Source organism: Ornithorhynchus anatinus, chromosome 4, assembly GCF_004115215.2.
Source record: "Ornithorhynchus anatinus isolate Pmale09 chromosome 4, mOrnAna1.pri.v4, whole genome shotgun sequence".
Lineage (NCBI taxonomy): Eukaryota > Metazoa > Chordata > Mammalia > Monotremata > Ornithorhynchidae > Ornithorhynchus > Ornithorhynchus anatinus.
In genome coordinates, this window is record NC_041731.1 from 79,937,852 (window position 1) to 79,948,266 (window position 10,415).

The window sequence follows — 10,415 nt, forward strand, 5'->3', positions numbered from 1 at the left end:
ATGCTGGAAACTTAATTATAATTATGGTACTTGTTAAGTGCTTACTATAAGCCAGGTACTATTCTAAGCATTGGGGTAGATATAAAGTTAAACAGGTTCAGATGCAGTCCCTGTAGACTGTAAACTCATTCAGTCGTAAGCTCACTCAGTTGTATTTACTGGGAGCTTACTGTGTACAGAGTACTGTACTAAGTGTTTGGGAAAGTACAATACAATAATGAACAGCGACATTCCCTGCCCACAATGAGCTTATAGTCTAGATGGGGGGAGACAGACATCAATATAAATAAATAAAATGACTGGGGCTGGGAGGAGGGAAGAGCAAAGGGAGAAAGGGCAATGCAGAAGGGAGTGGGAGATGAGGAAAAGTGGGATTTAGTCTGGGAAGTCCTCTTGGAGGAGATGTGCCCTCAATAAGGCTTTGAAGCAGGGAGAGTGGTTGTCTGTAGGATTAGAGGTGGGAGGGCATTCCAGACTATCATTGTGGACAGGGAATGTGTCTGTTTATTGTTATAAAATACTCTCCTAAGCGCTTAGGACAGTGATCTGCACACGGTAAGCACTCAATAATTCAAATGAATGAGTGAATGAGGTCCCATGAAGGCTCACACTTCTATCTCCATTTTCCAGATGAGATAACTGAGGCCCAAAGAAGTGAAATGACTTGCCCAAGTTCACTGAGTAGACATGTGGTAGAGTCGGGATTAGAACCCAGGTCCTTCTGACTCAAGGAACCCGCACTCTTGGGGTTCAGTTTGCTGGCGTCTTCCACATATTGGAAGCAGAAAACCCACAGCTGTTCTATTTCTGTGACAGCCACTCCCTGACTTTCATGTGAAAGACTTTGGCGGGGATATTGGGTTTTTAGATCTTTAAGAGAACAGAGACAGAACTGCAGCCTGAAAATTTAACAATTTTCAAAGGAATCAGTGGGTGCAGAGTCTCCATCCCCACCTCACTCCCTCTGTCCCCTGAATCTGTCTCTCCCCAACCTTCTGGGAAGCAGCATGGCATAGTGGATAGAGCACAGGCCTGGGAATCAGAAAGTCACGAGTTCTAATTTCTGGCTCTGCCACTAGTCTGCATGTGACCTTGGGTAAGTCACTTCACTTCACTGGGCCTCAGTTCCCTCACCTGTAAAATGGGGATTGAGACTGTGAGCCCCACATGGGAGAGGGACTGTGTCTAACCTAATTTGTTTGTACTCACCCCAGTGCTTAATACAGTGCCTGGAATGTAGTAAGTGCTTAACAAATACCAAATATTATTATTATTGATTTGTCCTAGGACAAACAGAAGCCCAGTGGCAGAGCTGGGATTAGAACATTAGAACACATTAAGATGTTCTTAACTCCCAGGTCTTTCCTCTAGGCCAGACACTAATCAGGGCAGTATTTGTTCAGTGCTTACTATGTCCCAAACACTGTACTCAGGGCTGGGGTAGATTCAAGTTCATCAGGTCCCACATGGGACTCACAGTCTAGGTAGGAGAGAGAACAAGTACTGAATCCCCTCTTTGCAGATGAGGGAACTGAGGCCAGGAAAGTTAAGTGACTTGCCCGAGGTCACACAAAAGGTCAGTAGTGGAGCGGGGATTAGAACTCGGGTCTTACGACTTCCAGGTCCATGCTCTTTCCACTAGGCCATACTACTTCTCTACTGCACTACTCTGTCCCAGTAAGTTTTGTGATGAATTCTAATGATAGAAAAGATCAATTTTCACCTATCCTTTCTCAAGGTCTGACCAGTTAACGGTGACCAGAGGATGCCCTTATTTTGCTGAACTAGTTTGCTCTATCCCGTGCTTTGGGATGGAGTTTTGAACCGGGCCTCATCCCTGGCCTTTCTCATAGAGAAATTTCCTTTTCATCATCATCAGTGCAATTTATTGAGGGCTTACTGTGTGCAGAGTACTTTATTGAGCGCTTATGGGAGTACAACACAACAGAGTTGGTAGACACATTCCCTGCCCACAACCAGCTTATTGTCTAGAAGGGAAGACAGACGTAAATATCGAACTGTAGCATCTAATCCATTGGCTAATCCTGTTTAGTAGCAAGTATCATCAGGTGAGAACCACTGAATGGAATAGGTGAATCCACGCTTAACTAGGGAAGGAAACAGGAGGATGTATGGCACTTGGAACTTTCCGTAGTAAAGAATAATACTTCCCTCTTGAAAGGTGCCTTTTCATCCATTAGAAACGTCTCATCTTTTCTGGTGAAAGGGAAGCCGACGCTTCAGAGGAAATCCGCAGGCTGCTGCCCTGGTTCTGGGGGTTCCGTGATATAATTTCAATAGGCGACGGATCTCACTGCCACTCGACAAAGCACCAGAGAGGCCCAAGCCAGGTCTGGGTGGAGCAAGGGGCATTTTTGAGAGTATTTTTCTAGGGGAAAATTCCTCTTTTGATACTAACCTGAGTCACCCTCAGCTCTCCTTCCCTTTTTCACGTTTCTGCCTGCCTGGAACTCTAGTCTCTTTTCAGTCTGTTAGACAATACCAGTGCACGGTATGATGTGACGATGCCTCCTGTCATGGAGGGGGCAGGGAGGTAATAATAGTGGTATTTGTTAAGAGCTTACTGTATGCTAGGCATTATACTAAGATCTGGGGTAGATACAAGATAATCAGGTCTGTGTCCCATATAGGGCTCACAGTCTTAATCCCCATTTTACAGATCAGTTAACTGAGGCCCAGAGAAGCAAAGTGACTTAACCAAAGTCACATAGCAGACAAGCGGTGGAGCCAGGCTTAGAACCCAGGTCCTTCTGACAACCAGCCTGTACTCTATCCACTAGCCCAAGCTGCCTAAAGTGTATGGCTCTTTTCACACCAGTTTTTCTGAGGTTGGATTCTGTTCAGCTCTTCTGCAAAGAAAGATGGCCAACACCTGCAATCAATTAATGGTATTTTACTGAACATTTACTACATGCAGAGCAGTGTACTAAGCCCTGCAGCTGAGTGAAATCCAAAACCTGTGTTTCCTTGGCTCTCCCACCATGGCTGAGGAACTCCTTGCCTGCCTCCGGCATGTTCTCCATGCACCTGGCCCCGTATAAAAGCCGCTGCAGCAATGTCTTCTCGTCCCCTCATCAACCCAGAAACAAATGGAGCATCCTAAATTTTAGCCTCATATCCCAGCATGTTCTCAGCTCCCTAGACGGTGGCTAACCATCCTGCCCCCTCCCTTCACCACCCAGTTTCTGCTCTGGCACCCCTCCACACCCTAGAGGAGAACCCCATCCCATCTTGCTTTGCACCACCTCAGTGGGAATGAGAACAGCATTTTCAGTGTGAGGCCCCACAAACCTTGGGAAAGCTAGTGTTGGCAGTAGGCTCAGTGGAAAGATCACGGGCTTGGGAGTCAGGGGTCATGGGTTCTAATCCCCGCTCCGCCACTTGACAGCTGTGAGACTTTGGGCAAGTCACTTAATTTCTCTTTGCCTCAGTTACCTCATTTGTAAAATGGGGATTGACTGTGAGTCTCATGTGGGGCAACCTGATAACCTTGTATCTACCCTAATGCTTAGAATAGTGCTTGGTACATAGTAAGCACTTAACAAATCCCATCATTATTGTTATTATTAGTCATTGCTTTGGACCCTGAATTATGAGGAGAAATTCTACTGCTTTAGTTATAACTCCCTACTGACTTTTGTTTTTATTTTGTGTATCAATGATAATAATGGTACTTGTTAAGCACTTACTATGTGCCAAGCACTGTTCTAAGCACTGGGGTACATCCGAGCTAATCAGATTGGACACAGTCTCTGTCCTATGTGGGTCTCACAATCTCATTCCTCATTTTACAGATGAGTTAACTGAGGCACAGAGAAGTGAAGTGATTTGCCCAAGGTCACTCAGCAGACAGTGGCAGAGCTAGGATTAGAACCCATGACCTTCCGACTCCCAGGCTTGTGCTCTATCCACTATGCCGTGCTGCTTCTCACGTATTGCGTATTTGTCTCTGTCCTTGATGCTGTTTTAATATTTTCATGTTTAATTTCTCAAGAAGTGTCTGTCTTCTTCCCACACCCAACCAGTATTCATAGATTATGAGTGCCTCGAGGAAGAGGGTCTGTGTCTAATTCAATCAATCAATCAGTGAGATTTATTAATCGCTATACAGTTGATTGAAGATTGGGTGTAGAGCACAATACTAAGCATTTGGGAGAGTACAATAAAACAGAGTTGGTAGACACATTCCCTGCCCACAATGAGTTCACAGTCTAGAGGGGCAGACAGACATTAATATAAATAAACGACCAATATGTAAGTAAGTGCTGCGAGGCTGAGGGAGGAGTGAATAAAGGGAGCAAACCCAAATGCAAGGGTGAGGCAGAGGGGAGTGAGGAAAGAGGAAATGAGGGCTTAAGGAAGGCCTTCTGGAGGAGATGTACCTTCAGGAAGATTTACCTCCCCAAAAGTGGGGAGAATATTGTCTGTCAGACAGAAGGAGCGTGTTCCAGGACAGGGGCAGGACTTAGGCAAGAGTTTGGCAGTGAGACAGACGAGATTGAGATACAATGAATAGGCTGACTTTAGAGGAATGAAGTGTGTGGGCTAGGTTGTAGAGGAGGCCAGGTATTGAATGCTTTAAAGGTGATAGTAAGGAGTTTCTGTTCGATACAGAGGTGGATGGGCAACCACTGGAGGTTTTTGAGGAGTGGGCAGACATGGATTTGAATGCTTTTGTAGAAAAATCATCTGGGCAGCAGAATGAAGTATGGACTGGAGTGAGGAGAGACAGGTGGCAGGAAGATCAGCAAGGAGGCGGATGCAGTCAGTAATCAAGGAGGGAGGAGAGGAAAAGTGTTGGGATTAACATAGTAGCAGTTTGGATGGAGAAGAAAGGGTGGATTTTAGCGATGTTGTGAAGGTTGAACTGACAAGCCTGTGCACCCCCAGTGTACCAATTCCTACCTGTGCACTTTTTCCCAATGCTTCGTGCAGTGCTCCGCACAGAGTAACTGCTTAAGAAATACCACTGCCCTACTACTACAACAGATTTAGTAAAGATGATTTCTGAACTCAAGGAGTTTAGTCTAGTGAGGGAGACAGACATTAAAATAAATTACATATAAGGGAATTACAGGGCATAAGGATATGTGCATGAATGCTGGGAGGCTGGGGTGCAGTGAGTATCAAAGCGTAAGGCGCAACATGGTTTAGTGGATCGAACACAGGCCTGGAGTCAGAGGACCTGGGTTCTAATCCTACCTCTTCCACTGCCTGCTGTGGGACCTTAGGTAGATCACTTTACTTCACCATGCCACAGTTTCCTTAAACTGTAAAATGGGGATTCGGTAACTGTTCTCCCTCCTACTTAGATTGTAAGCCCCATGTGGGACAGGGACTCTGTCTGACCAGATTAACTTGTATCAACTTCAGTGCTTAGAACAGTGCTTGACACATACCATAGTCATTATTATTATTAAGGAGGTATAGACCCAGGTGCATAAGCAATGTAGGCGGGAGGTCGAAAAGGTAGAGAAATGAGGGATTGACAGAGAAAACCTTTTGGAGGAGATGTAATTTTAGTAAGGCTCGGAAGCTGAGGTGAGTGATCGTCTGTTGGTTATGAAGGTCGGGGGAGTTCCAGGCTAGAGCGAGGACGCAAGCAAGAGGAAGTTGGTGAAAGAGACAAGCTCAAGGTATAGTGAAAAAGTTGGAGTTAAAGAGTGAAGTGTGTGGGCTGGGTTGTAATAGAGGATTTCTGAGGTTAGGTAAGAAGAAGAGAAATGAAAGAGAAGTAGAAGTGGGCTACCTTATAGAACCTCTAACGCAATATAAATACATTAGTATAGCTGTTTTACAAATATGTATTATATTGAGTATGCAATTATGAGTAATTTTTGTAAAAATAGGATATCTGTCCTTGGTTTAGGAGCCAATCCCTCCTCTTAGCAGGTAATTATATGATAATATTATTATAATATAATAATATGTCTAACAACTCTGTTATACTCTCCCAGGTGCCTAGTACAGTGCTCTGCACTCTACACTCTAGGCTGTAAACAACTCGTCCTCTATACTGTAAACTCACTGTGGAAAGGAAATATGACCGTTTATTGTTGTATTATACTCTCCCAAGTGCTTAGTACAGTGCTCCATACACATTAAGCACTCAGTAAATGCATCTGAACGTAGAGAAGTGGCATGGTCTAGTGGATAGGACATGGCCCTGGGAGTCAGAAGGACGTGGGTTTTAATCCCGGCTCCACCACTTGTCTGGTCTATGAACTTGGGCAAGTCAGTTAACTTCTCTGTGCTTCACTTACCTCATCTGTAAGCTCCATGGGTGACATGAACTATGCCCAAACTGATTTGCTCGAATCTACCCGACCCGTCAGTACAGTACCTGATACAAAGTAAGTGCTTGACAAATGCAATTGTTTTTTTAAAGTAAGCAATCAATAAATATGATTGATTTGTAACTCTATTCCTCTGGGAAAACTGGTCCCCACCCACAGTATTTAGACTTAAAACACGTTTTTAAGGAGCAGTTGTATTGTGGGTGCTGCAGCTGCCCCATCCTGCCCTGATCCATCTCTGTCCCTTTTAGCCGGGTTGAGCAGATGGAATTGCTAAGTGGGAAAGGGAAGAGGGGAAGATCACAGTGTTCACCCCCATATTAAGAGCTGTTGCTCTGGGGAAAACCAAGAAAACAATTGGAACACGGGAGCAGGATGGAGGGCTGGAGAGACCGGCACGGTATGCCAAATGTGAGAACTTCCAGTGAATCTAATTATTTTGTTGTTATTATTATGGTTATTATTGTATTAATCGCTATGTGCCAAGGAATGTACTAAACTCTACAGTACAATCCTGGCATACTTAAGCCACTGCCTGCAAGAATTACCATACTTAATTGCATAGTTGCCACCAATGCATAATCACCCAACTCCAATTTCAGAGTAGGAAAAGTGATGGGTTGTTTGCACCACATCAATTAATCATTGATATTTATTGAGCACTTACTGTGTATGTACAGCACTGTACTAAAGACTTGGGAGAGTTTTGTAAAACAGAGTTGGTGGGCATGTTCGCTGCCCACAGTGTAATAGCCACACGTGCTTGAGAGGAGGAGGAGAAGAGTGCAAATGTGAAGAAGCAGGTCATGATAGCTCACTAATAAAACCCTCAGTCAATCCATTAATCAGTGATATTACTGGGCACTTACTGTTTGCAGACATGGCACTAAGTACTTAAGCTAGTACAATACAATAAACATGTTCCTTTCCCTCAAGGAACATCTTCATCATCATCATTTTTCTCCTCACAGTGATAACTGTTGGTATGCACTAAGCACTTACTCTGTGCTAAGGACTCTGTTAAGAGCCATGAAGACTGCAGGGGGCCAGGAGGTAAAGAGCAGAGGCAGCATAGCATACGGGTAATATTAATGCCTTAAGATTGCCAAGTGTTGGTAGCAGAAGGGTGAGAACAGGATAATCCAGCAGGGATTATCGTTGACTTTTGCCACCAAATCGTGTCTGACCCATAGCGACCCCATGGACGCATCTCTCCCAGAATGCCCCACCTCCATCTGCAATCATTCTGGTAGTTGATCCATGGAGTTTTCTTGGTAAAATTATGGAAATGGTTTACCACTGCCTCTTACACGCAGTAAACTTGAGTCTGCCATCAACTCTCTCCCATGCCGCTGCTGCCCAGCACAGGTGAGTTGTGCCTTGTAGCAGAAGGCCTTCCACTCGTTAGCCACTGGCCAAGCTAGGAATGGAATGGATATGCCTCTGCTTGACTCTCCCTCCCATAGTAGAGACTAGTAGAGTACTGGAAACTCTCCAGGTGCGACCCTGAGAGGGACCAGCAAGGGTGGGGATACTAAATTCATTGTAGGCCTATTGTATGCAGCACTTGGGAGAGTGCCATAGAAGCAGAAGGCACAATTTCAAGTATTCTCTTACCCTGTGCTTCCTTCTCCCTTCGTTTTCTCCCCTGTTTTTTTTCTTTTTTCTCTTCCTACCCTTGAAATTTAATTCTGACATAACCTGTGTAGTGACCCCATCCCTGTTTTAGTGTTACAAAAAATATTCATTCATTCATTCAATAATATTTATTGAGCGCTTACTATGTGCAAAGCACTGTACTAAGCACTTGGAATGGGCAATTTGGCAACAGATAGAGACAATCCCTGCCCATTGACAGGCTTACAGTCTAGTCGGAGGAGACAGACAGACAAAAACAATAGCAATAAATAGAATCAAGGGGATGTACATCTCATTAGCAAAATAAATAGGGTAATAAAAATATATACATATATGCAAAGTGGAGAAATTATGTGGCCAAATATGGTATGCCTATATCTGTACCCTTTGTATTCCCACTATTTGTAAATAATCAATGTCTTCTCCACTGTACTGTAAGCTCTTCGAGGGGAAGATCAATGGGTTTTGTGTCTGGAGTACTCTCTCAAGCATTTAGTACAGTGATTTGCACACAGAAGGCATCCAATAAACAGTGTGATCTAGTAGACAAAGCATGGACCTGGGAGTCAGAAGGACCAGGGTTCTAATCCCAGATGTGCCACTTGTCTACTTTGTGACACTGGGCAAGTTACTTAATTTCTCTGTGCCTCATTTACCTCACCTGTAAAATGGGGATTAAGACTGTGAGCTCCATGTGGGATAGGAGGGACTGTGTTTAGACAGTCTGATTAGAACACACCTAGTGAGTGCTTAACAAATACCAATATTATTATTATTATTGTTATTAATTATTACTACTATGAGAGGCAATTCTTTTTAACCTTCGGCTGTCAGGTCAGCGATAGTGGCAGAGTGGATTGCCTCTGCCACTGCCTCCGTCTTGTCCTATTCCTGTCTCTTTCAGCTTAGTTGAGCAGGCAAAATTGCCAGCTTGGGAAGGAGAAGAGGGGACCAGCCCTGTAACATGAGCTACTGTTATGATTGAAACCAAGAAAAAGAAATTGGAACACAGGGTCAGGATGGGGTGCTACGGAGACAAGGTGAGGTTATGGCAGGAAAGCCACTGGGAACAGGGAGGGAAGATTGGATGACCAGAAGGAAAGTTAGGGTTGTAAAAAGGAAAGGTAGGAAGGACAGTAGTCGTCATAGTAGTAATAATATTTATCAAATGTCTATTGCATGCAGAGCACTGTACTAAGTACTGGAAAACTAATCTTTCTGATTAGTTATAAAACTAATCTTATGCGGTCCAGTCGTTTCTGACCCTTAGTGACTCCATGGACGCATTTCTCCCAGAAAGGCCCACCTCTATCTGCAATTGTTATGGTTGTGTATCTATAGAGTTTTCTTGGTAATAATAATAATTTTGGTATTTGTTAAGCGCTTTCTATGTTCCAAGCACTGTTTTAAGTGCTGGGTAGATGCAAAGTCATTAGGTTGTCCCTCATGGGGCTCACAGTCTTCATCCCCATTTTACAGATGGAGTAAATGAGGCACAGAGAAGTTGTGACTTGCCCAAAGTCACACAGCTGATAAGTGGGAGAGCCGAGATTAGAACCCACGACCTCTGACCGCCAAGTCCAGGCTCTTTCTACTGAGCTATGCTGCTAAAATCCAGAAGTGGTTTACCATTGCCTCCTTCCGCGCAGTAAACTTGGGTCTCCGCCCTCGACTCTCTCCCATGCCGCTGCTGCCCAGCACAGGTGAGTTTTGATTTGTATCAGATGGCCTTCCACTAGCTAGCCACTGCCCAAGCTAGGAATGGAATGGATAGGCCTCTGCTTGACTCTCCCAGTCGACATGGTAGACTACTTGAAACACTCCAGGTGCGAGACCGAGAGAGGGTACAGGAAAACTATACATACATGATAATCAGATGTGGACCCTCTCCCTCACAGTCTCTGAGGATCTAAGAAGATCCAAAAAAAGAGAGAATACATAGGGAGCAACTCTCAAGCTAGTAGAGAAAAACCGAGGAACTGAATAAGAGGAAAGAGTGACAACCTGTGCTGTTGTTCACTGGTCCTAATCTCCTCTCCCAAAATCTCAAGCCATTTTATTATGGATAGACCAGAAATCAGAGCATCAGTGAGTTGAGTGAAAATATATTTTTAGAAACACTCCCTTGCTGGGGGCTATGGGAGTCGGGGGATTGTCCTGACCTGGAGAATCAGCTCAACTCTTCCAGTAATGGGGAACATGCTACCTGCTACCTTCTACTTAGGTTGCTGTTATTCCTTCTCCCCTGACTTTAGTTTTTACACAGAATCGCTTCTCCCTCTCAGCTTTGAGAAAACACATTCCTCAAGAAAAGCCAACACTTCTAGGATGCAGTCACTGATTAATCCCCCTCCTTTTTTTTTAATGGTATTTAAGCACTTACTATCTGTCAAATATTATTCCAAGTGCTGGGGTATTTACAAATTAGTCAGGTTGGACTCAATCTGTGTCCCACCTGGG

At 44.3% G+C, this 10,415-nt stretch overlaps 1 non-coding gene across 1 annotated transcript; it reads right to left on the reverse strand.

Moving 5' to 3' along the window:
* Positions 1-7,695: 7,695 nt before the first annotated feature.
* On the reverse strand, positions 7,696-7,833 carry LOC114811606. The gene has a single exon (XR_003759302.1). It is a non-coding gene; the product is annotated as a small nucleolar RNA SNORA7 (small nucleolar RNA).
* Between the last annotated feature and the right edge of the window lie 2,582 nt (positions 7,834-10,415).